The following is a 23,547-nucleotide window of genomic DNA, read 5'->3' on the forward strand; positions in this document are numbered from 1 at the left end:
AAGAAAAAACAAAGAAAGACTTAACTATGGATTAATGAGTAGCAAAAAAATTGCATGGTCCAAATAAAGAGAAAAATCTATTATTCATCAAACTAGTGATGGATTCAGCTTGCTACAGATTGCTTTATGGGGGTGGAGGGTTGACTATGCCTAACTTTATTGGGATCAATTTTTCTAGTAAGTTATGTAGGTACCACTGAAGTTATCAGCATACTTAATTTTGGTAGTTATTTGTGGGTAAACAAAGAACAGATAGCTAACAATAGCATAGCTTACATAGAGCAAGTTGCTCACTGCTCGGGGGGGGCGGGGGGGGGGAGGGCTAACAAAAACCAGGCCCACAAGTATGCATATACTTATACTTTTTGCTGAAGCTAGAGACAATAGAGCCAAAATAGTTATAAATTAGTGCTTGAGAAAAGAACATCTGATTCTGTTCTGCTATTATTCATCAACATACTGATAAGTCATGCCTATATATGTATGTATATAAAATCTATTACATGAGTGTCTTTAGTTGTACTTTCATGGCTATTTCAATGTCCTAAATCAATTGAAAATATTTACCTTCCACAGTCATTTTGACTCTGCAGAAGACCCAGAAGTTGCACAGTGCCAGATCTGGTGAATACGGTATATTAGGACACACCGTAATTTTTTTTTTTTGGTACCGGGGATTGAACTCAGGGACCTTGTGCTTGCAAGGCAGGCGGCAGAACCACTGAGCTAAATCCCTGGCCCTACACCGTAATGTTTTTATGAGCCTGCCCTTCCACTGGATGGCACACAGAAACATCATTTACTGCATTTCTGGTCATATCTCATAAAGACATTCACTAAAGACACCAAGGAAAGAAGACTTTTAGAATTGCTTCATAAAGTGGCAAGAATGATGGGATAAGTGTGTTTGGAGTATTTTGAGGGGATTTAATGGCAATGTAGCTTTTACTGAAATATTTTTTTGAATTTAAACATTCACTACATATTTTGATCACCCTTTGTATGTCTAGATTTTGGCAAATACCACAGTATCTTAATTTTACATTTTGTAAATACAAAAATCTGTTTAACAAAGTCAACACACCAAGGTTTAATTTTTTCCAATACATGAGAAATATGATTAGGTTTTACAACATAAGCATGCTTCACAAAACTTTGAAGTTCAAAGGAAACAAATTATATTCTATATAATATCTTCAGGATACCTGGGTACAAGTTCCTCAGGTGCACACTCAACTATGACAAGAAAGACAGTGAGACACAGCAAGAGAAACTTAGATACTCCCTATCCAAACACTGCAATGGATTGCCTGTAGGACTCTGTGATCATATGTTCAGATAGATCTAGAAACAGAATGAGATAACCAAAATCTGAAGAAAGTTCCCAGTCACTGCTTTTTGTTATAGCTGTAGCTGTACCCATATAGAAAACTGAAAAATATATTCCACATAAGTAGGAACAATTTTTCTGTTCCTAAACACTGACTTTCAAAGTATCTAGTTAATTTAATGAAAACCCCTATTTCTTAATATGTATTGTGGAGAAAACTAGAAAATGCTAGACTTGACTTCTCTTACTACAGAAACAGCATCGAATATAAATCAGCAGAGCATAATTTTTTTTTTTTTTGGTACCGGGGATTGAACTTGGGACCTTGCACTTGCGAGGCAGGCGGTGGAACCACTGAGCTAAATCCCTGGCCCAGACCATACTATTTTTGAAAGAGCTTGGTCTGATTTGTCTTTATATCCAAATACTCAGCATTTTATCTTACATGAGATAAGTACATAATAAAATATCTGCTGAACTGAACTGTCACACAGTCCTGGAATAGGAACTGTTTACCACCATCACATAAGGAAGCTTAACATCCTATACATGCCACCTTGAGCACTAAAACAAGAGGAGACAATACTCCTCAAAGTGGTAGTGCCCTTGAAACAAGATCAGCATGTAAGTCTCAGGCAGTTTGCTTAAAGAGAGTAACAACACTAAAAAATTGAACAAAATTTTTATATATGGTTGATGTCAGGAATATCACTGAATATACATACACACAATTTTTAATTGGGCAGTGGATCTAGATAGATACTTCAGAAGACATACAAATGGCCAACAGGCATATGAAAAATTGCTCGATATCACTATATCAGAGAAATGCATATTAAGACTAAAATGAGATATCAACTCAAGGGCTATTATCAAACAGATAATAGTTCTGATGAGGATGTGAAGAAAAGGGAACCATTGCACATTGTTGGTGGGAATGTAAATTACTCCAGCCATTATGGAAAACAGTATGGAAGTTCCTCAAAAAATTAAAAATAGAACTACCATGTGATCCAGCAATCCCATTACTGGGTATCCAAAGGAAATGAAATCAGTACGTTGAAGAAACAACTGCACACGCTTGTACACCGCAGCACTATTCACAATAACAAAGATAATGGAACAATCTAAGTGTCCACTGATGGACACATGAATAAATAAAAAGTGGTACATATACATGATGGAATACTATTCAGGCATAAAAAAATAAAATCCTCTTTCTGGAGACAATACAGAAGAAACTAGAGGTCATGATGTTAAGTAAAATAAGCCAGAAACAGAAAGATAAGGGCCACATAATCTTACTTATATGTGGAACCTAAAGAAGTTAATCTTGTAGAAAAAGACAAAAGAATATCCCTGAACCATAATGTTAAAATCTTCTTTGGATAATAAAGGCCAGTGGGGGTTACTAGCTTTGCCCATAATAGATATTTAAAATACACTCAGTATCAATCATAAGAATTCAGGAAAAGAACAATGTATTCCATACCATGCAGCAAAGCTTTCAGGATAAAGTTTTAAATCCATGCTTTACCTCCCAAATTTTAAGGAAAAGCCCCCTTATTCCTATCATGTCTAATTATTTGTACTTTCTCAACTGAGCCCTCATATATATTCATACATATATATATTCATACATATTTGCGCTTATATATATTTGCATATATATCTGTTCAAACTGCCTCATGCATTCATTTTTCATTCATTTATTCAATCAGCAAACATTTGTCAAGCTCCTATTAAGTGAGAGACACTGTGCTAAGCCCTGGGAATACTTAGAAAACAGGAAAAGGGGGCTCTTGTTTTCATGGAGGTTACATTCTAGAGGGAAACACATATAATTAGTAAGCAAGTAACCGAACAAGAAGATAATGGTAACTGCTTATAGCAGAAAAGAAGACAAGGTAGCTCAAAAGTATGTTTGGGTAAGGGAGTAACAAAGGAGGTGACACTTTAGCTTCACTGTAAAATGACAACAAGCCAGCTCTCCTACTTCTAGTTCATACCTCTTTCACCTTTCAAACCCGTACTGTGAGAAGCACTGTCAGGCCCCCTGGTGTATTTTGTGTACTCTTCTTTTGTGAATCCTAGACACTCTATCCAAACCTCCACCAAAGCACTTTCCACAACTGCCCTGGGACTGATGATTTACCAAAAGGGCTCACTTCCCAGGCCAGACAGTATTTAAGATCTGTGAGAGTAGATGCCTTATTTAACTCAGTGTCCCCAAGACCTAGCAGAAAGGCCCTCCAAGATGATGACATAAAGTGGATAGCTCAGCTCTTCTCAGTAACTCTGATATAATATTCAGTGACCAAGGAGGAATAAACAAAGGGACAAAGAAATAAGATATGAAAATTGTATTGTAACTAAAAAATTGCAGAAAGCAAAGATTGAAATAGTATTTTGTTAAAAGGACCAATCACCTGTGAGTTTTGGAACAAATGACTTGGGGTGGTCATGGTGGTGGTGGTGGTGGTGGTGGTGTTGTTTTTAGAGAACCTTTTATTTTGGTACCGGGGATCGAACTTGGGCCCTTGCGCTTGCGAGGCAGGCGGCGGAACCACTGAGCTAAATCCCCAGCCCTGTTTTTTGTTTTTAATTGTGATTCTCTAACAGCCTGTGAACTGCTCGAGGGCAGAGAGCACACTCCATTGCTGTGCACTTGTGAAGGTTTTTCTTCTGAGAGGTGGGCTGTCACAATCATTGACCATCCACATCTTATCCTTTCCCCAAATATTCAGCAAGACTCAATATAACAGATGCTTTAACAAATGTCTGCTTAATGAATTAATTTGAAGTTTTAAAGCTCACCTCTGTGGTTTCTCTTGTGCTGGAACCAACAAAGAATCTTTTTATATCAGTAAAATATATACAAATGGTGCGGGTGATAAATCAATATGAATCTGAAAAAGTACCTGTTTCACATAAATCACACAGTGGCCAAGTGCCTGTAGAAAAATCCGAGAGCCAATAGCATGGAAAAATGCAAGCTAATGGATGACTTTAAGAGAAATTACACATTATTCCCTAACAGAACAGCAGAAAATTTAGATTCAACACTATGTGGTTACATGTCTTAGAACAAACTATAAGGTATAGTACCAACTACATGGAATATGTACACAAATAAACTTGATTCTACATTTCAAATCAATGAAAAGATGTAAACATTCTCATTCAAAAACCAAGGTAAAGTGCAGCATGAATCTTTTCCGAACAGAGAAATCTGGCTATCTTATAACTGCTTTATAATAAGTCCCAAAAGTAAAATGTAAATCTACTGGCCTGGATAATATTAACATAATGACTTGTGAATCATGCCTTCTAGCTATTCTACTAGCTATATTTGAACAAAAAGAAAGCTAAATTAATAGAAATCAGAACAAATGTATCAAGAAATATAATACATAATAGATGCACATAATCAGAAATAACCTGTTAAATTTATTGCACTCTAAACAACTAAACAAAAATGCACATATTTCTAACAAAATTACCTGTTTCCTATTTATAGAAAGAAACCACAAAATTTGATTATTAGAGGGTTATCTTCCAAACAGTTAAAAATGTAAGCTACATACTGGTTACTTTTTATACTCCTATTGCCAAGTCAATCTACATGGTTTCCCAAGAAAGAAAACAAAAGTTGCTTTTAGGGACATTATTTAGTAACATTTCATTGTGTGGTACCTTTTAGAAGCCCAGAAACACTTCTTTCAGATATATCACTCTTGATTTCAAGCAAATAATCAAGCAAAATCAAACTGAAAGGTTGTCACACCTCCAAAAAAAAGAATAACAGAACTTCAGCTCTGAAGCCGGCCTTACTTACTTACTTCGAGACATTACTTAACTTCTCTGCACCTCAATCACCTTGTTATGAAAATGGGCCTAATAATATCACATATTCCTGAGTCTACTGCTGGGATTAAGAAGATACAAGTATAATATTCAGAACAGACCTGAGGTAAATAAATGTCACCACCATTATCAATGTCATTATCACCATCAAGGAGAAAGTTCAAGATGCTCTACTTCTGGGCATTCCCAAGTCATTAAAGCAAGTTTCTGCTGGGCAAGTGGTGGGACATGCCTGTAATCCCAGCACTCTGGGAGGCTGAAGCAGAAGGACTGTAAATTCAACCTCAGCCTGGGCAACTTAACAAGACCCATCTCAAAATACTACTATTACTATTGCTAATAATAATAATAATAATAATAATAATAATAATAATAATAATAATAATAGCTGGGGATGTAGCTCAGTGCAAAGGCTTTGGGTTCAATATCCAGTACCACCAAAAATCAAAAAATTGCCAAAGAAACTCAGGGACCACGGAGTTATGTCCCTGAGGTCTGGCTTGTCTTTCTTTTGGAAGAAACTATCAGTCCTTACTTTTATTTTTGAGCTCAGCTTCACAATGGCAGTTGTGCTACACTTCCCACCCAAAGACCATGGAGAGCCATAGTTTACGAGGAATAGACAGGTAGCTAGGCGCTGCAGCTCCTGTAAGCAGCAGGGTGGAGGGGCTAGGACTCCTGACTGGTGTGCTATTTGCAGATTTCTCCCATCTGATGACTAAGCACATGGTCTGGGATCCACTGCCTGCTATAGGGCAGCTCCTGGCAAAGGGCTTAATGGTAATTGGAGTAACCAGCAGTGGTAACCAAGGTAACCACAAGGCACTAAGGACTAGGCCCCTTCTCCATTTGTCTGGTACCTCTAAACCAAAGGAGGATTACATTAGATAATGAAAAAGTAAAGAGCTCCAATAATCCCACAAGCAATGTAGTATAGAGCTAGATTTACTTCTTTTTTTGGTACCAGGGATCAAACTCGGGTCCCTGCGCTTGCGTGGCAGGCAGCGAAAACAATGAGCTAAATCCCCAGCCCTAGATTTACTTTTATTTCTAAAATAAAGATCTGTGCATGAAGTCATGGCTTCAATTTCTAGCACTGCAAAGGAAAAGAAAAAGTGAAAAGTCTTCCACTGGTGTTACAGGGCAAACTAACTTATTTCACAGGTCTCTGAATTGCATAAAACTGTGAGCTATTTGAAAGTAAGGACTATGTCTTGCTCCCATCTACAGCTGCAAGGGTCAATTACAGGGCCTGATAAACAGTATGTTTAAAAAATGAACTAATGCTATTAACATATGAAATGTTTGCAGAATTTATGTTGGAATTTTCATTATACATTACGTACACAGACTTCTGGTTCTGGTCCAAATGCAACAGCCCCATTCCTCTCTGGCCCAGCTTAAAACTAAAAATCCCTGGATGTAAAACACAAACAAGTATAGGTAGATAAAATGGAAAGAATGCACAGACTGCCTAGAAATTGCATGGCTTGAAGAACAACATTGCAGTAAGTTCCCTGGATTTCCTTATCGTCTCCCATACATCTCCAATAGGGTGCTATAGAAGCCCTCAACCTGGAACTGTCAACAGGCAAGTAAGAAAAATGCTCTGCAGAAAGCCCCCTCCCCCCACAAAACGACCAAGAAAAGGGTAGGCCAACAACAGAGAATCTTTTTGTTTCTACTCTTCCCAGGTGAACACCAATGGAAAAACTGCACCACCACCCACTGATTTTTCAGTGGGGCCACACAGGGAGACACAGACAGACAGACAGACAGACACACACACACACACACACACACACACACTGAGAAAGCAAGAGACAATGCTCCAATTCTTCCATCTACTGGGCTCAGCAGGGCTGAGCAGGTAGCTGATCTTGCATTTCTCATTAGGCCACAGCACTCTGGCTCCCCTGCCAGGGAAGTGCCTGTGGGATGAAGCAGAGGCCTTAAGGCAGTAAGAATCAGTGGTCCACTTCCACTGGAAAGGTGTTCATGGGGCCAAGTGAGGAGCTGGACATCCACCTTACTGTCAACACCTTTGCAGAGGTGGTACTGGTGGAGCTAAGTGGGAAATTGAGCGTGTGTAAACACACACTCAGCCCTCATGCTATACCTCAACACATGACTTACTTTTTTTTCATTAATTTTATTGGTACATTTTAGGTATACAATATGACATTCATCATTGGGAATTTGTACCTTTACATGATATATCTTGGTTCTTTTTTTTTCCCTTAAATTCTTTTATTGGTACATTTTAGGTATACAATATGTTTACATTTATCTTTGGGATCTTGTACCTTTACATGATGTATCTTGGTTCTTAATTTTTCCCCATTCCCTGCCCTCTCTTCAACCCCTCCACCCCTCCCTATTTACAAAGACTTTGTTTCCATTTTCTCCTTTTCTCATTATTTTTTCCTTTCTCTTCTTTCCTTCCCCTACTCCTCCCACTTCCTCTTCCCCTTTAGACCTTTTCTTCCTATTTCACATTATCTATTATACATTTTGATTCTTTTTTACACTTTCAGTTTCTCACACCAAAGAAACCGGTATTTACACGTGTGTCCTATTTATTTCACTTAAGCGTATGGCCTCGATGTGCATCCATTTAGCTATAAATTACTCAAGTTTCTCATTCTTTATGGCTGAGTAGTACTCCACTTTTACTAAAAAAAAAAAAAAAAACCTACATCTTTTTTATCCAGTCTCCAGTTGATGGGCAACTGGGCTGTTTCCAAGTTTTAGCTATTACACACTGTGCTGCTATAAACATGGGTGCACATCTACCACTGTGGTATGATTCTTTTAATTCTTTTGGGAAGATACCTAGCTACCAAAAAAATCAACCAATAACAAATGCTGGCAGGGCTGTGGGGAGAAAGGAATCATTCTCCATTGTTGGTGGGAGTGCAGTCTGGTGCAACCGCTGTGGCGATCAATATGGAGATGCCTCAAAGAACTGGGATTAGAGGTCCCATTTGACCCAGCACATGACTTACTTTTAAAAAAATTAAATAGGATCTAGAGACTCATAATATCCAAAATAACTAGAATATACTCCAAGTCACTCATCATATTAGGAACAATGAAATTCACAACTTGAAAAAGACAATGATTTAAAAGCAACTCTAATAAAACTACTTCAACAAGCAATCAGGAAATGCCCTGGGCATGGAGGAAAATAATAGCCTCAATAAAAGCCTGTTTTCCCTAGCAAAAAAGACCAGGTAAGAAATAGCCCAGCAAGATCAAAATGCAGATAATAAGCACTCTACTAAAGCCAAAGAAGACAGGGAAAACTGTGGCACCATCCATGCCAGCAAAGGCTGAGAACCTATCTAACCCCCTATCAGGTTCATACCAGTGGAAGCCACGTGGAGAATAATAATAGGGCACTCCTGGTGCCCTCTGCCAAAGTGGTCAGCGGAGGCCTGTTGTGGAGCTGGAATTCCCACCCACACCAAGTAGTAACAAGGAGCCCCACTCAGTGAGTGTCAATGGAGGTGGAATAAGGAAACTGAATCTCCACCCTTACCTACTACATGCTTCTCCTTGTCAGAGAAAGCCAGACAAAAACAGAAGATTAAATAAGATTTCAGAGTTTAATGACATAATATCCAAAATGTCCAAGTTTCAACAGAAAATTACTTGTCATACTAAAAAGAAACAAAACCTTAGCATGCAGAAAAGACTATTAAAAGATGTCAACAGACATTACAGATGTCAGAATTATCTGACATGTATTTCAAAGCAATCATTATACAAATAATTCAATGAGCGCACTTGAATCAAATGAAAAAAAGTAGAACTTTTCAGCAAAGAAATAGAAGATATAAAAATAAACCTAAAAAAATAAACCCATGAAATAAAAAAGCCTAACAACTGAAATGAAAAAACATTTTAATGAATAGGCTCAAAAACAAAATGAAGACATTAAAAAAATGAACACATATATCTAAAATGTGAGGAGGGTAAAGGGATCTAAATGAAAGCAAGTTTCCTATACAGTATCTCATTTGAGTGATAAAACTGTATAATAATAGACTGTTACCTATGTATATGGTAATATCTACATCAATGACTAAGAATACAATACAAACTCATACACTCAAAAACAATATAAATCAAGATACAATCCTAAATATTCCTTTAGGACAAGGAGAAAAAAGGCCAGAAGAAAATGAAACCAACAGTCTCACTAACAAATATAAAACACTATAACAAACAGCAGCAGAATATATATTTCTTTCAAGAGCCCATAGAATATTCACCAAAATTGGCCACATCTTGGGCCACAAAATAAACTGAAGTTTTAAAGAACTGTAATAATAGAGGGTATTTTCTCCAACTACAATAGAATTCAACTAAGGATCAATAAGAGACAGACAACTGGAGTACCTTCAAACATTTGGAAAAGAAACAAAACATTTCTAAATAATCCATGCATCAAAGAAATAGTTTCAAAGCAAGTTTTAATTGCATAGAACTTAATGAAAATGAAAATACAACATATATCAATATGTGGGATGCAGCTGAAGTGTTAAGAGGGAAGTTTATTACATCAAATGCATACATTAGGAAAGGTATGAAATCAGTAAGCTAACTTTTTACCTCAAGGCTAGAAAAAGAAAACAAACCTAAAGCAAGAAGGAAGAAAATAATAATGACAGAAATTAATTAAATTGGAAACAGGAAAACAATTGAGGAAATCAATGAAGCAAAAAGCCAATTTCTCAAAAAGTTCAAAAAATTGATAAAACTTCTAGTAAGACCAATAAAAAGAAGACAAAAATCATCAATATCAGGATGAAACAGAAGATCCCTACAGATCTTGTGGTTACTGAGAGGAAATACAGACTGCAAGCTTTACATTCATAAACTCGACAACTTAGAAGAAATGAATCAATTCCTCAAAAGCCAAAAATGAATAAACTGAAATCACATATACATGTGTATATGTATGTATGTATGTGTGTGTGTGTGCATATACATACATATGAAGTCTGTCAAAAAACATGTATACACACTTCAGCAGTTTGAATAAATGTCTGGAAGCTCATGGCCATCACTTTGAGCACCTCTTGTAATTGTACAGGCCAAAGGTAACTTGTATTAATCTCATGATATCTTAATCAATTTAGTATTAAAATATTTATACAAGTTTTTCTTTTCCTGATGTATACATTTTTGGGCAGATCGAGAGAGAGAGAGAAGTTGAATTTGCAATTATAAGTTTCTAATAAATCTGTAGGCTCAGATGCATTTGCTGGAGAAGTCTACTGAGCAAAGAATTAACAGCCATCTTAAAAATCTTTTAGAAATTAGTTGAGGAACAGAAAACTCAGAAATAGAGCCACACACAATCAGCCAACTGATTTTTGACTGCAAAAAGAATTTAATAAAGGGAAGACATTACTTTTCAGCAACAGTGCTGGAACAACTGGACATCTGTAGGAGGGGCAACTTTGGCCTATATCTCATACCTTCTACAAAAATGAACTCCAAATGGATCACAGATTCAAATGATAATGTAAAACTATAAAACTTTTAAAAACAACCATAAGAGAAAATCTTTAGGATCTAGGACTATGCAGTTCTTATACTTGATACCACAGCACAATCCACTAACAGAAAAATGAACCTATCAAAATTAAAATTTTGCTGTCTCTGTTAAAAGGATAAAAAGATAAGCTACAAGCTGAGAGAAAATATCTTCAAACATATTCAACAAAGAATTTTAATCTGGAATATAAAGAACTTAAACTCAATAGTTATAAAACAAACACTCCAATTCAAAGATGGACAGAAGACATTTATTTCACTGAAGAAGATACACAGACGCCAAATAAGCACACAAAAGATGTTCAACTTTATTAACCATAAGAAAAAAATGCAAATTTAAACTACAACAAGATACCTACACACCTATCAGAATAGCTAAAATAAAAATGGCAATAATACCAAATGCTGGCAAACATATGAAGGAACTAGTTCATCTATACAGTGCTGATGGGATTTATTTTATGGATGGGTAAAACCGACATCCTACCATACTTTTCTAATGAAAATATGTACTTCAGCTTAACGGTAGCCAGCTGTGTGACTTAGTAACTGCACTAGGGGAATACAGGAAGCAATCTTTGTGTTCACCCGCTTGGTACGACAAACAGCAAGGTATAATCACGTGTCAACGTGTAAACAGGTCAGTTTTACACACGTTATGCACCATGTTACATTTTTGTGTACTTATAATTTTTTACTAATTTTTTTTAATGAAAATCTGCTTTTACAACTTTGTGAGGCGACAAAGTGAGTCATCTGGGTAATTTGGCTACTGATGATGACTTAGATCACGTAAGTCATAGAAAATAGCAAGATACCAAGATAGAGAAGTACAAAATAAAGACCATGATTCAGTGAAGAAAACAGTAATGTAAATAAATATTTGACTAGTCAGTGCTACAAAATGGTCATGTATACCTGAACGAGCCAACGTCAGAACTAGGTCAGAAAATGTTATTAGGTTCTTGTCAAGGATGAAACCTACTGGACAGAATGCCAACACTGGGATTCAATGTTGGAAATTATTTGTAACAGACAATATGCTACAAGATGTTTTAAAATACACTAATAATGAATACAAGTAAAACATTCTATATGCATCAATAGTAATACACAAACATATATTTATCATGACACCTCACTACCTGAACTAAAAGCCTTCATAGCAGGACTTTATCATTCTAATCATCAGAATCTAAAGGATTTATGGAGAAGTGACAGATGTGGCACTGAGATTTTTAAAACAATAATGACATTCAAGAGATCTGGTTTCATTTCAAAATTGCCTATGTCATGATGACAAAAAGACTTACCAAGAAAGAAAAAAATTCAACAATTTGGCTGCTATTTGCTAATTTTTTTAAAGCTTTGCTTCCAATTTTCAAGCAATTTATACACCATCCGAATACATGACAATTAACAAACAACTTGCATCATTTAGTGGTTGTTGAAGCTTTCAGCAATATATGCCAAATAAGCCTTCCAAATATGGTATAAAAATATACACCCTGGTAGATGTAAAGACATTTTACACCATGAATTTAGAAATTTATCTTGCAACTCAACCACCAGGTCTTTATTTGTGCAATAATAAACCGTATGACATTGTGAACAGACTTGTTGCACCTATTTCACTATGTTATATCTGTTAAAAGAACACCAGTAGACCAGCACAGCAACTATTCACAAGAGCAAAGCCCAGATTCCTGAAAAAATGTTGCAAATTCACAATAGAGAAATGTATACAAGAATCTTTGGATTTCAGAAAGACATAACATTGGCCTCCTATATGGTGAAGAAAAACAAAGTAATACTGATACTGTCAACATTACATCATGATGATAAATAAAATTGATAGTGAAGCCCTGCGTGGTGGTACACTTGCATAATACCAACACTTGGGGGGCCTGAGGTAAGAGGATCCTGTAAGTTCAAGGTCAGCCTGTGCTACATAGTGAGTTCTTGGCTAGCCTGACATTATGGTGAAGAAAAACAAAGTAATACTGATACAGTCAACTTTACACCATGATGATAAAATTATTGTGAGGTTGGGCATGGTAGTGCACACCTGTAATCCCAGCACTGGGGATGCTAAGGCAGGAGGATCCTTTGAGTTCAAGGTCAGCCTGTGCTACATAATGAATTTAAGGCTAGCCTGGACTATGTAGGGAGACCCTGTCTCAAAACAAATAAACAAAAAAAGATTGATAGTGGATCCTCAATGCAAATTAAGCCAGAAATGGTCACATTTTACAACAAAACAAAAGGTGGAGTAGACATTGAGGAGTTATGCAGCTACTACGATGTCACTGGAAGCACAAAGCGTTGGCCAATAGTTGTGTTTTGCCCCATCCTAAATATGTCATGCATAAAGAGTTTCATAGGTTACAAAGAAAATAACAAGCACAAAATATCACGGAGAAATTTTCTTAGAGGATTGGGACTGGAATTGATAACTGATCAATTACAACAGAGGAAGAACAATATGTATCTTCCCAAAGAACTCCAGGAAAGAATTCTGGAGCAGACTGGTGAAGACAGATGAAACATCACAAGAACCTCCTAAGGAAACAGGAAGATCAGCAAGATGTCATGTCTGGCCTTCCAAAGACAGGAAAAAAAGACGTGCTATCAGTGTAAACGATATACTTGTGTATGGAACGTGCTGTTCTCATGTGTGAAAACTGCCTTAGGTATGATAACTGAAGTAAGGATTATTTTTGTGGTAGATTTTCATTTGTATTTTCATTGTAGTTCACACAGGAATTTATTTCTGTGGTTATTTTTTAGATTTAGTTAGCAAATAAACAGTTGATGTAGAAAATGTTGATGTTTATTCTAAATACTCAGTATGTATTTGATATTTGATTTTATTGATATTTCATTTTCCTGCTAAGTACATATAGTATAATATAATAGAAAGCTCCTGACAAAAGAGGAAGATAAGAGAGGTGACAAGTACAGCCTCCCAAACAAGAAAGGAAAGCTAAGCACATGTGCTGTAAGTATAAGCCAAACTTGTGTATGGAATATCCTGTTGTCATGTGTGAAAACTGGCCTTAGGTGTGATAATTAAAGCAAAGATTATTTCTGTGGCAGAGTTTTGTTTGTATTTTCATGGTAGTTAACATAGGAATTTATTTCTGCTGTTATTTTTTAGATCTTGTAAACAGTTGTTGAAAATGTTGGTTTATTCTAAACACTCATTACATATTAAAAATATTTTATTTTATTGATGTTATTTTCTTGTTAAGTACACATTGTTTAATAAAATAAAACTCATAAAATTAAAATAATTCATCAATAGAAATACTTCTAAAAAATAAATGTGGACGTTATACACCCCTCATAATGTGCCTTTCAAAAAATTTGCTGTGATGCCCCATAAACTGGTATGGTCATCCTAGAAGAGTATGCCAGTTTTTACAAAGCTATCCATTCACTTACCATACAATTGCATCTTGGACATTTATCATGGAGAAAAAAACACTTACGTTTCCCCAAATCTTGTACATCATGTATGTTCATGGCAGCTCTACTGTGCAATAGCCAAGATAGTGGAAACAACCTAAAGGCCTTTCAATAGGTGCATAAACTATGTATTGAACCTCAGTATATGGAGGACTACCCAGCAATAAATAAAGAATTATTTCTAAATTAATCTGAAATAAAGAATTATTTAGTTCACACAAAAAATTGGGTGGATCTCAAAGGAATTATATTGAGTGAAAAAGCCAATCTCAAAAGGTTAAAATGGAATGCATTTAAACAGCATTCTTGAAATGGCAAAATTATAGAAGTGAGGTATAGATTAGTAGTTGCCAGGAGTCAGGGGGAGGGGAAGGGAAGGACATGGTGGTGGTTGTGGTTGTGGCTATAGAAAGGTAGCACAAGGGATCCTTGTGACAAAACTGTTCTTTATCTTGACTACAGTGGACATGCAAATCCATACAACTGATAAAATTACACATAGCTAAACACAGACACACAGTCACACACACACACACACACACACACACAATGACTGCATGCCAAATTGGTAAAATCTAAATAAAGCCAAGGGATTTATATTAATGTCAAGCTTCTGGTTATGAAATTATGCTATAATTATGCAAGGTGCTACTACTGGGAGAAACTAGTTGAAAAGTATACAGACTCTATCACTCCTTTTTGTTTTGTTTTTCTGAAACAGGGTCTCCCTATGTAGCTCAGGCGGACCATGAACTTGCAGCAATTCTCCTGCCTCAGCCTCCTGAGTGCTAGGATTACAAGCATGCGCCACCATGCCTGGCTATTTCTTACAATAGCGTGGGAATCCATTAATTATCTAAAGATAAAGAGTTTAAAGAAAAATAGCAAGCTATATGTAAAAAATAATTATGAAATAGGCAGTGGGAGTGGCAATGGCCAATGATTCCAAGGTTTCAGAAGCTTTGCAGTGTCCCACAGGCACAAATACACCATTAGTAAATAATTGTGATTATTCTTCACAAAACAGTTCACAAGAAGGAAATCTGAAAGACTCATTATTTAACTAAGGGACTAGATTTTCCAAATGAGACTGTGCTTAATCTGTCAGGGCAAGACCATATGGATTGGCAGGTTCAATGAGTCATCCCCGTGTCCTCTCTTTCCCCTAGTTCCCTGCAGCGCAAAGAACCTTTTGGTGAAGAGTGATCAATTAAAAGGAAAAAAAAGAAGTTACATGCTTTTTGCACATCTGAATGTAGTGGCTGTATCTGTGATCTTGCTGCATGTAAAGAAAGATGCTAGTTCTTAAAGCTTGTCATACAGTCACTGCAATTCTATTTCTAAAATTCTGATTCTAGAAATAATAACAAATGCTGGCAAGGATTAGGGAAAAAAGAACTCTTCTACATTGTTGGCAGGAATGTAAACTAGTACAACCACTACAGAAATCAGTGTGGAGAGTCCTCAAAAGACTAAAACTAGAAATTTCATTTGATGCAACAATCCCCCATCTAAGTATCTTCCCAAAAGAGTTAAAGTTGTAATATCACAGGGATACACGCTTATGCATGTTAATAGCACCACAATTCCTAATAGCTAGATCTTGGAAGCAGGCTATATGTCCAGGTGAATGGATAAGGAAACTGTTATTTACACACAATGGAGTACTACTCTGCCATAAAGAAAGATAAACTTGAGGCATTTGTAGGCAAATAGATGCAACTTAAGAACATAATGGTAAGTGAAATAAGTCAAACATACAAGCTTCAATATCACATGGTTTCTTGTATATGAGAAACTCAAAAAATGTATATGGAGAGAGAGAGTGGGAGAGTGTGTGCAAAATAGAAGACAGATAAATAGGAGGTAGGGAGAAATTCAAATAACTCCCAAATTATCTATTCTGTTGTTTTAAAAATATTTTAAGACAGATGCCGATTTGTTGCATTTATACTACTAGTTTCTTTTATTCATTGCAAAGAAAAATTTGTCCTTTTATTTGTTTCTTCTCTGTAAGAGAGAATCTTGTCTTGTTTATGACTTGTACTTTGAGTGACATTTTGGCCATTCTCTTAAGATCACGATACACAGTATATTAACCATTATTATTCTCTAATTATTTTGTTATGAAATTTTATTTTTTCACAGAAGAATGTTTTTATTTTATTTAATAGCTACTTGTATTATATTAAATAATTTTTAAAAATAAAATTCTGGTTCTAGGGTATTTTGTTTAAATTAAGATGTGCCACTAAAAAGTTCAAAAGACTAAGCAAGTTTGGCAGAGCCAGAAGCTCTCAGAGGAGGAATATAAATGGGCTGCTCTCTTAAATTTTTATTGAATAAAGACTCTAGAACAGGGTGTGCTGGACTAGGTCTGTATCACATCCAATGAGGTTGAACATGCAGTAGCTTAGCATCAAATGGCAAGCAAATTAGTATTTCTCATTGTACAAGGCTGTGTATGTGACTGCTGCGTGCAAGAACAAAAGTATGAAGCTCAGTTTATACTGTGACGAGCTTTAATAAAGCATTGGAAGAAAATGTTAAGATTTCTTTTATACATTTCAAGCAAATTAGGTACACAGGTACTGCTCAAACCTCCTTCAACCTCTCTTGCTTTCCAAATAAAATTTTAGTACAAACATAAAAAATGCCAGTCATCCCAAAAGACAGACTGCCAAACTCATAGCAGAATACAAGATCTGAATTAATGTGTATCACATAGAATGAATCTAAGAAACATCAATTACCGCCAAATTCATGTAAGAACATTTAATAGTCCAGCTCTAAGCATTTAAATTTCTCACATTGGTATTGTTTACAATACTAAAATTCTATTATTCAAGCACGATTATATTTCAGAAGAAGGAAATCATTCACATCAGCAATAGGATCATGGCTATATTCTACAAGAGAGAAAATCTAATTATTAAGAGAATTAGAAAAAAAACACTTTATTTTCAAAGCAGGAACTATGTAAACATAATATCAAAGAATACCACAAAATCGAAGAAGGATCAAATCTGGACAGCATGTATGTATTTTAAAAATCCATGTTCAAGAGTTCACACTGCACCTGCTTGTAATAGTACACAGCAAACCACTCTTTTACATATACTGAATCATTCTACGGGAATATGAAAGAGAAAAGGCCCTTATACATCACTGAATAAAACTTTTATTTGGAATTTAAGTTCTTTGAGTCAACCACTTTATTTATTATTCACTTATTTTTGTGGGTCTAGGGATTCCAACATACACCTTAATCCCTCTCTCCCCACCCTCCTTATCGCAGACATCCCCAAGGAACCCTGGAGGTCTAACGTCTTTGTGTCTGCTAGGTCTCATGACCAAGGTTGTTGAACACCACACCTTTACTGGAACAAAGGTACACTTGCTAATACACCTTCCTTCTTTTTAACAATTGAGCAGAATTATGATGCTTTCGAGCATATTGCTGCTGGCATGACTACTGGTTCTGCAGGACAGCTGCTGGTCTACATGGCTAGTGCACAGTATCTATAGGGTTCTCTCTCTCTCTCTCTCTCTCTCTCTCTCTCTCTCTCTGTGTCTGTCTGTCTGTGTGTGTTTGTGTCTGTGTCTGTCTCTGTCTCAAGAGTCACACTTATCAGCAGGGAAGCCAACAGGCTGTGAGAGTGCAAGTCAGAGGTGGTGCTTCCTGCCTGTCTCCTTTGATCCTGTTATGCACTGTAACTGGCATGGGTTTGCGCACTAACTGTGGCATGAAGAACCAGCTGGTTCCTACAAGGAGACATAGAGAAGAGAGCTACTGATGAGGAGCTGTTGGAAGGGCTCTGCAGAACAGCTATACCATGGTAAAGAATATTCTCCTGATCTTTCACATGATCTCTACTGCTCTTCAATAAGACACAGAACAAGTCAATGATGGTCAAGGCAAGTGACACAAGGGACACCTCCAGCATAAAGAGAATGAAGATGCTTTTCTTTCTGGGGTAAGAGAGGAAGCAATCTACCCGATGGGGCAGAGGTCCTATTTGCAAATGTAAACTGCACTTAGGCTGAATCCATAGATGTACCATTAATTAGCAGGAAGGCCACCTCGAGGACAAACTTGAAGATACTGACAGTATAGGCTCACAATATTATCCCTTCTCATTTTCACATTACCATGTTCTTCAATGCCATACTTGAACTTTTAAATTTCAATTTCCTGCAAGTGCATCTCCACACTGACATCATCAGTTTGGGCAACTCTGAGTTCCTCCTCTTTGATATTTAATTTTTTTTTTTGCACCACATAGAATACATGTGCCAGGTACAAGAAGGTGGGCACAGGCACAAATAAGATCTGCAGGACCCAGAAGCATACATGAGAGACTGGGAAAGACTATCATACCAGGTATTTTCACGACCAGTCTGTAGAGTATACACTGAAAAGCAAAATGCTCCTATCACTCCAGGCTGACTCAACTGCAGTCCCTAGGAGCAGATCCAGGTCCCTGTCAAGAGGGGCTCCAATTTAAATATTTTCTGAATGTAGACTGTCTACCATCAGTGGAATTGTTAGCATGTGGGAGCTTCTTTGTTAAGACTAAATGACTGATATACTGTGTTCAATCTTGTGGATTTCTTCTAGGTTATCATAATATATAAAGAAAGACATAAATTTTTTTTTCAGGAGAACAGCACTGATCTACCATCTACTAATTTGCTAAGGGTAGAAGGAACCTGGTATGATGTACAACACAAAACCATGTCACTAATGAAGAAAACCTGCTAGACTTCAATTTCCTTCCTATAGTCTGTATTTCTTTGTAAAAAAGGTCACAATGCAAACGCAGAGTGGAAGGTTTCTGCCTCTAATTCAGAGCATACTAGACAAATGTATCTTACCTTAAAATGGGCCGGAGATAATTGCTTATTATGTGGCAAAAATAATTATTTGCAACCAAATCCTTTCAATACAGCAAATCATTTCAAAACAATTTTTAATGTATTCATATTATATTCATAGTAATTCTCCCTCTTCAAAATATATTTAACTCCCAAATATAGATATTCATTTTAAACAACTGGGAAAATTATTTAACATAAATATGATAAAACTAATAAGCAATCTTAAATATCATACAGCTAATTGGTTTCTTGGTTTAACAGCTGTTCTTCACAGTAGATTCAGTGAAAAAAATAAAACTTAAAATGAATCCTAAAAAGGGCAACATTAACTAAATTTACAGTGTCTCAATTGCCTATGGTTGGCTACAACTGCTATCCAAGGATAAGAACTGAAGCCTACCAAAATACAAATATTTAGAAAGTAATCAAATTATAAGGCTCAAGTACACATGGTGCTTTCTCAGTTGCTTAAGTAACACATTTTAGCCAAACTATCCTCTATCTCACAGATTCTGAGAATAATTCTATTAAGCTAAAGTCACCAAGATCTACAGTTTATAATTAATACATTCTTCAAGGTTAATTGAAAATAAACCATGGCAGCATAGCAGTTCCACATTTAGTCTCATTCGTTTTTTAAATTTAAATAGTGAATAGTCTCTAGAGATTTCAAAGTGCCTTAGAAATTGAGTTACTTCTTCAAAAAACAAATGGGGTGAAACAGTACGTGAAGAAAATAATTCCCAGAACCATTCTAACATAGTTTATAGAAGGTATCTGATAACAAAAGCAGTGTTCCAGGGGAGGGGAAAAAATCAGTAGTTCTGGTTAATTTAGGGCAAAGTTACTAAAAATTTTCAAGAACTACATAAAGTTTTTTTCCAATAGTTTGTTCTGAAAATTTTCTTACTAAGCACATGAAAATACAGAGATTTAAGATTCAAAGAGATGAAAATAACAAGCTGACTCATCTCAGCTAAGCAAATGGTTCATAGGAAAGTTTAAAACCTCTTGCAGAACATTATTTTTAAACTGGACAGATATTTTCAATTTGAAAATATAGACATAGTTTCAGCTCCAACACATGCAGTGCTTGGATATTATGCCTCCTGCCCTTACAAGAAGAAAAAAAAAACTCTAATAAACTAAAAATCACCAACTTTTCTTAGACCCATCAAAAAATTAAGGTCATAAGGCAAATCAGCCTCCTGAATCTAGAGACAATGCAAACACAGAGAACTATATCCAAGAGTAGCTTACCCAGAGAAGGCGGCACTGGAGTAATACAATAGTAAGAAAACTTAAATGATAATTCCGACAAATATTAAGTGAAACAAGCCTGTGAATGAAAATCCCAGGAGCCCAATCATAGGCCTTCCATATTCACATGGCTTTACTTGCAGGAATCTCACCAGGTTCTGACTATGGAGATCTATGGAAAATCTCCTCCATAGGGAAGAAAGGAAAAGTAACCATTTTGAAATATGCTCAGGGTTAAGATCCAATAAAAATCTCCATCTGGGTAGGGAAACTGAGGAAAGTAGCCATTTTGAAATGTACCCAAAGGAAAAGTAACAATTTTGAAATAAGTTCAGGATGTTCTTCCTAGAAAAGCCAATGCACTAAGAGAAAATTAATCAGAGCCTCACTTGTGCTGGAGAGGGGAAATTAACCAACTACAACCCCACAAGCCTTCCTGTTTTATCTAACAGGAAGAAAGAAAAAAGGAAGGGAAGCCCTAAGAACCATTTCTGAAGGTTGTAATCAAGGATTCAGGGCCCAAAAGAGACAGATTATAGAATACTTTCCTCTTTCCATACTCTTCCACCATTTCAACAGGGTTCCAGTACAGTAACGGCGAATCATACAGAAAGAGGTGCAAGACACAAACTATTTGAAAAGCCTCCCCTACCCCCACAAAATGAACCCAGGGCCTTTGCACTGAGATACATCCCCTCCCCTTTTATATATTTTACAATTTTTAATTTTGAGACAGGGTCTCACTAAGTCAATAAGCTGCCCAGGCTGAGCTCAAACCTACAATTTTGCCTCAACCTCCCAGGGTGCTAGGATTATAGGCATGTGCCAACATGCTCGGCCTAAAAACCAATTCTTAGGGAAACTCAAAGACAACGGGTAGGGCAAAGAAAAACAAAAAGGCACTAGAGAATAGGCACTAGAGTTGCTTCTGGCAACTACATCTACACCAAACATTTAAAATGGTCCTGTTCCTGGCTAGCTTAACATAATACTAAAGGCCTATTTACCTAATTTCGATTACTCAACATATCATATCCAGAATTTTTTTTAAAAGGAAAAAACACATACATTATAACACACTAAAAGGTAAGAAAAATAGTCTGAAGAGACAAAGTAACCAGAGTCAGACATGGCACAGACTTGGGAATTATCAGATAGGGAATTTAAAATTACTATGATTGGTACGTTAAGAGCTCTAATGGAATAAGCAGACAACATACAAAAACAGATGAGTAATGTAAGCACATAGAACTCTAAGGAAGAATTGAAAGAAAATTCTAGAAATCAAAATCACCATAACAAAAATGGAGAATGCCTTTAATGGACTCATCAGTAGATTAGATACGGCCAAAGAAAGAATCAGTAAACTTAAAGATATGTCAATAGAAACATCCCAAAATAAAATATAAAGAGAAGAGTTTCTAAAAGCAGAACTAAATAGACTAGAATAATGGAAAAATTGGTACAATTTTTTCTTCAGAAGGAGAAAAATAAGACAATGAAGAATATTTGAAAGTACTCAGGTATGAACCTAATCATATTTGCAGAATCTGTATGTGGAAAACTGCATATATTGAAAGAAATCAAAGAAGATCTAAATAAATGGAGAAATCTTCTGTTCATACATTAGAAGACTTAATATTATTATCAATTCCTGGTCTCTCTTTTGAGGGCCTGTACTCCATTTTATCTGAGTGTGTACTTTTAAATACTGTCTAATAGATCTGTCTGTGCCTCTCAAAAAAGATATATATCAATTCTTTATTGTGTAATAGGAAGTAAAGGTCTAAAGGAACAGGGGAAGTGGGAGGGGTAGGGGAAAGGAAAGAAGGGAAAAGAAAAAATATGAGAAAAGGAAAAAAATGGAAACAAAGTCTTTGCTAATAGGGAAGGGAGGGCAGGGGAAGGGGAAAAAAATAAAAACCAAGATACTCATGTAATGGTACAAGATTCCAATGATGAATGTAACTGTATTTTATACCTAAAATGTACCAATAAACTTAATGGGGAAAAAAAGATATATCAATTCTTCCCCTATTGATCTACAGATTCAATGTAATCTTAATCATAATTTAAGAAAGCTATTAAAAAAAAAGAAAGCTATTCATGGATACTAACAATTTAATTTTAAAGATTATATGCAAAAGCAAAAGATGCAGAATAGCCAATCCAATACAGAAGAACACCAAAGTCAGAAGACTGATACTACCAAAGTTTAAGAAATCAAGAAAATATTGGTAAAGAACAGGGATATAGATCAATGGAACAAAATAGCACAAAAATAGACTCAACACAAATACAGTGAACTAATCTTTGACAAAGGAACAGAGACAATTTGATGAAGAAAGCAGTCTTTTTCAACCAATGGTGTTAGCTGTACATATGTAAAAGAGCCTAGATACAGATCTTACAACTTCCACAAAAATTAACTCAAAGAAGGTAACAGACTTAAATGCAAAATTATAAAACCTCCTGCACTTAACCTATCTAGGTGACCCTGACTTTGATGATCAATTTTCAGATACAGCACCAAAAAGACTGTCCATGAAAGAAAAAAATGTTAAGTTGGACTTCATTAAAATTAAAAACTTCTCTCTGGTAAAGACATTGTTACAAGAAGGAAAGGACACGCACAGACTAGGAGAAAATGTGTGCAAAAACCTATTTCTGGAGAGTGTTATTGCTAAAAATGACAGAATAGAGAGATCTAAGACTCTGTCCCTCCACAGAAACAACTAATGAGCTAAGAAAAAGTATAAGAATCAACATTTTCAGATCTCCGCAAATGCTCAAAAGCTATAACCAGGGAAAGGCTTCATGGAGGCAGCTGCTTGTAATAAGAAAGTGTACATTTTGAACTGCATACCTGCCTTCTCCCCACCCAACACACTACGGTAAAGAGACTAGAAATAAAAGGCAATTTTCTCAACCTAATAAAAGGCTTTTTTTTTTTTAGACAGATGTCACTTTATTGCCAAAGTTGGTTTTGAACTCGTGGGTTCAAGTGATCCTCCTCACTAACTCAGACCACAGGCCAGTGATGGTGAACCTTTTAGAACTTTCAATGATATCAAATAGCCAGCTACAGCACATGTGCCGTAGGTTCACCATCATTGCTATAGGCTATGTAAGGGCATTTCTGAGCACCCATATTTAACATCATGCAT

At 36.0% G+C, this 23,547-nt stretch overlaps 1 protein-coding gene and 1 pseudogene across 8 annotated transcripts in view; both read right to left on the minus strand.

Annotated features, from left to right (window-relative positions):
• Cdkl5 (cyclin dependent kinase like 5) overlaps nt 1-23,547 on the minus strand; it is a 191,416-nt gene that overhangs the window by 82,725 nt on the left and 85,144 nt on the right. The window lies entirely within an intron of this gene.
• LOC110345969 (gap junction alpha-1 protein-like) lies at nt 302-23,491 on the minus strand (annotated as a pseudogene). The gene is made up of 2 exons (XR_015444146.1): nt 23,403-23,491; nt 302-18,723 (listed from the first exon to the last, which is right to left on the minus strand). The product of XR_015444146.1 is annotated as a gap junction alpha-1 protein-like (transcript).

This window comes from Heterocephalus glaber, unplaced genomic scaffold, assembly GCF_053883595.1.
Source record: "Heterocephalus glaber isolate CG9 unplaced genomic scaffold, H.glaber_assembly_v1.0 deba00001594, whole genome shotgun sequence".
Taxonomy (NCBI): domain Eukaryota; kingdom Metazoa; phylum Chordata; class Mammalia; order Rodentia; family Bathyergidae; genus Heterocephalus; species Heterocephalus glaber.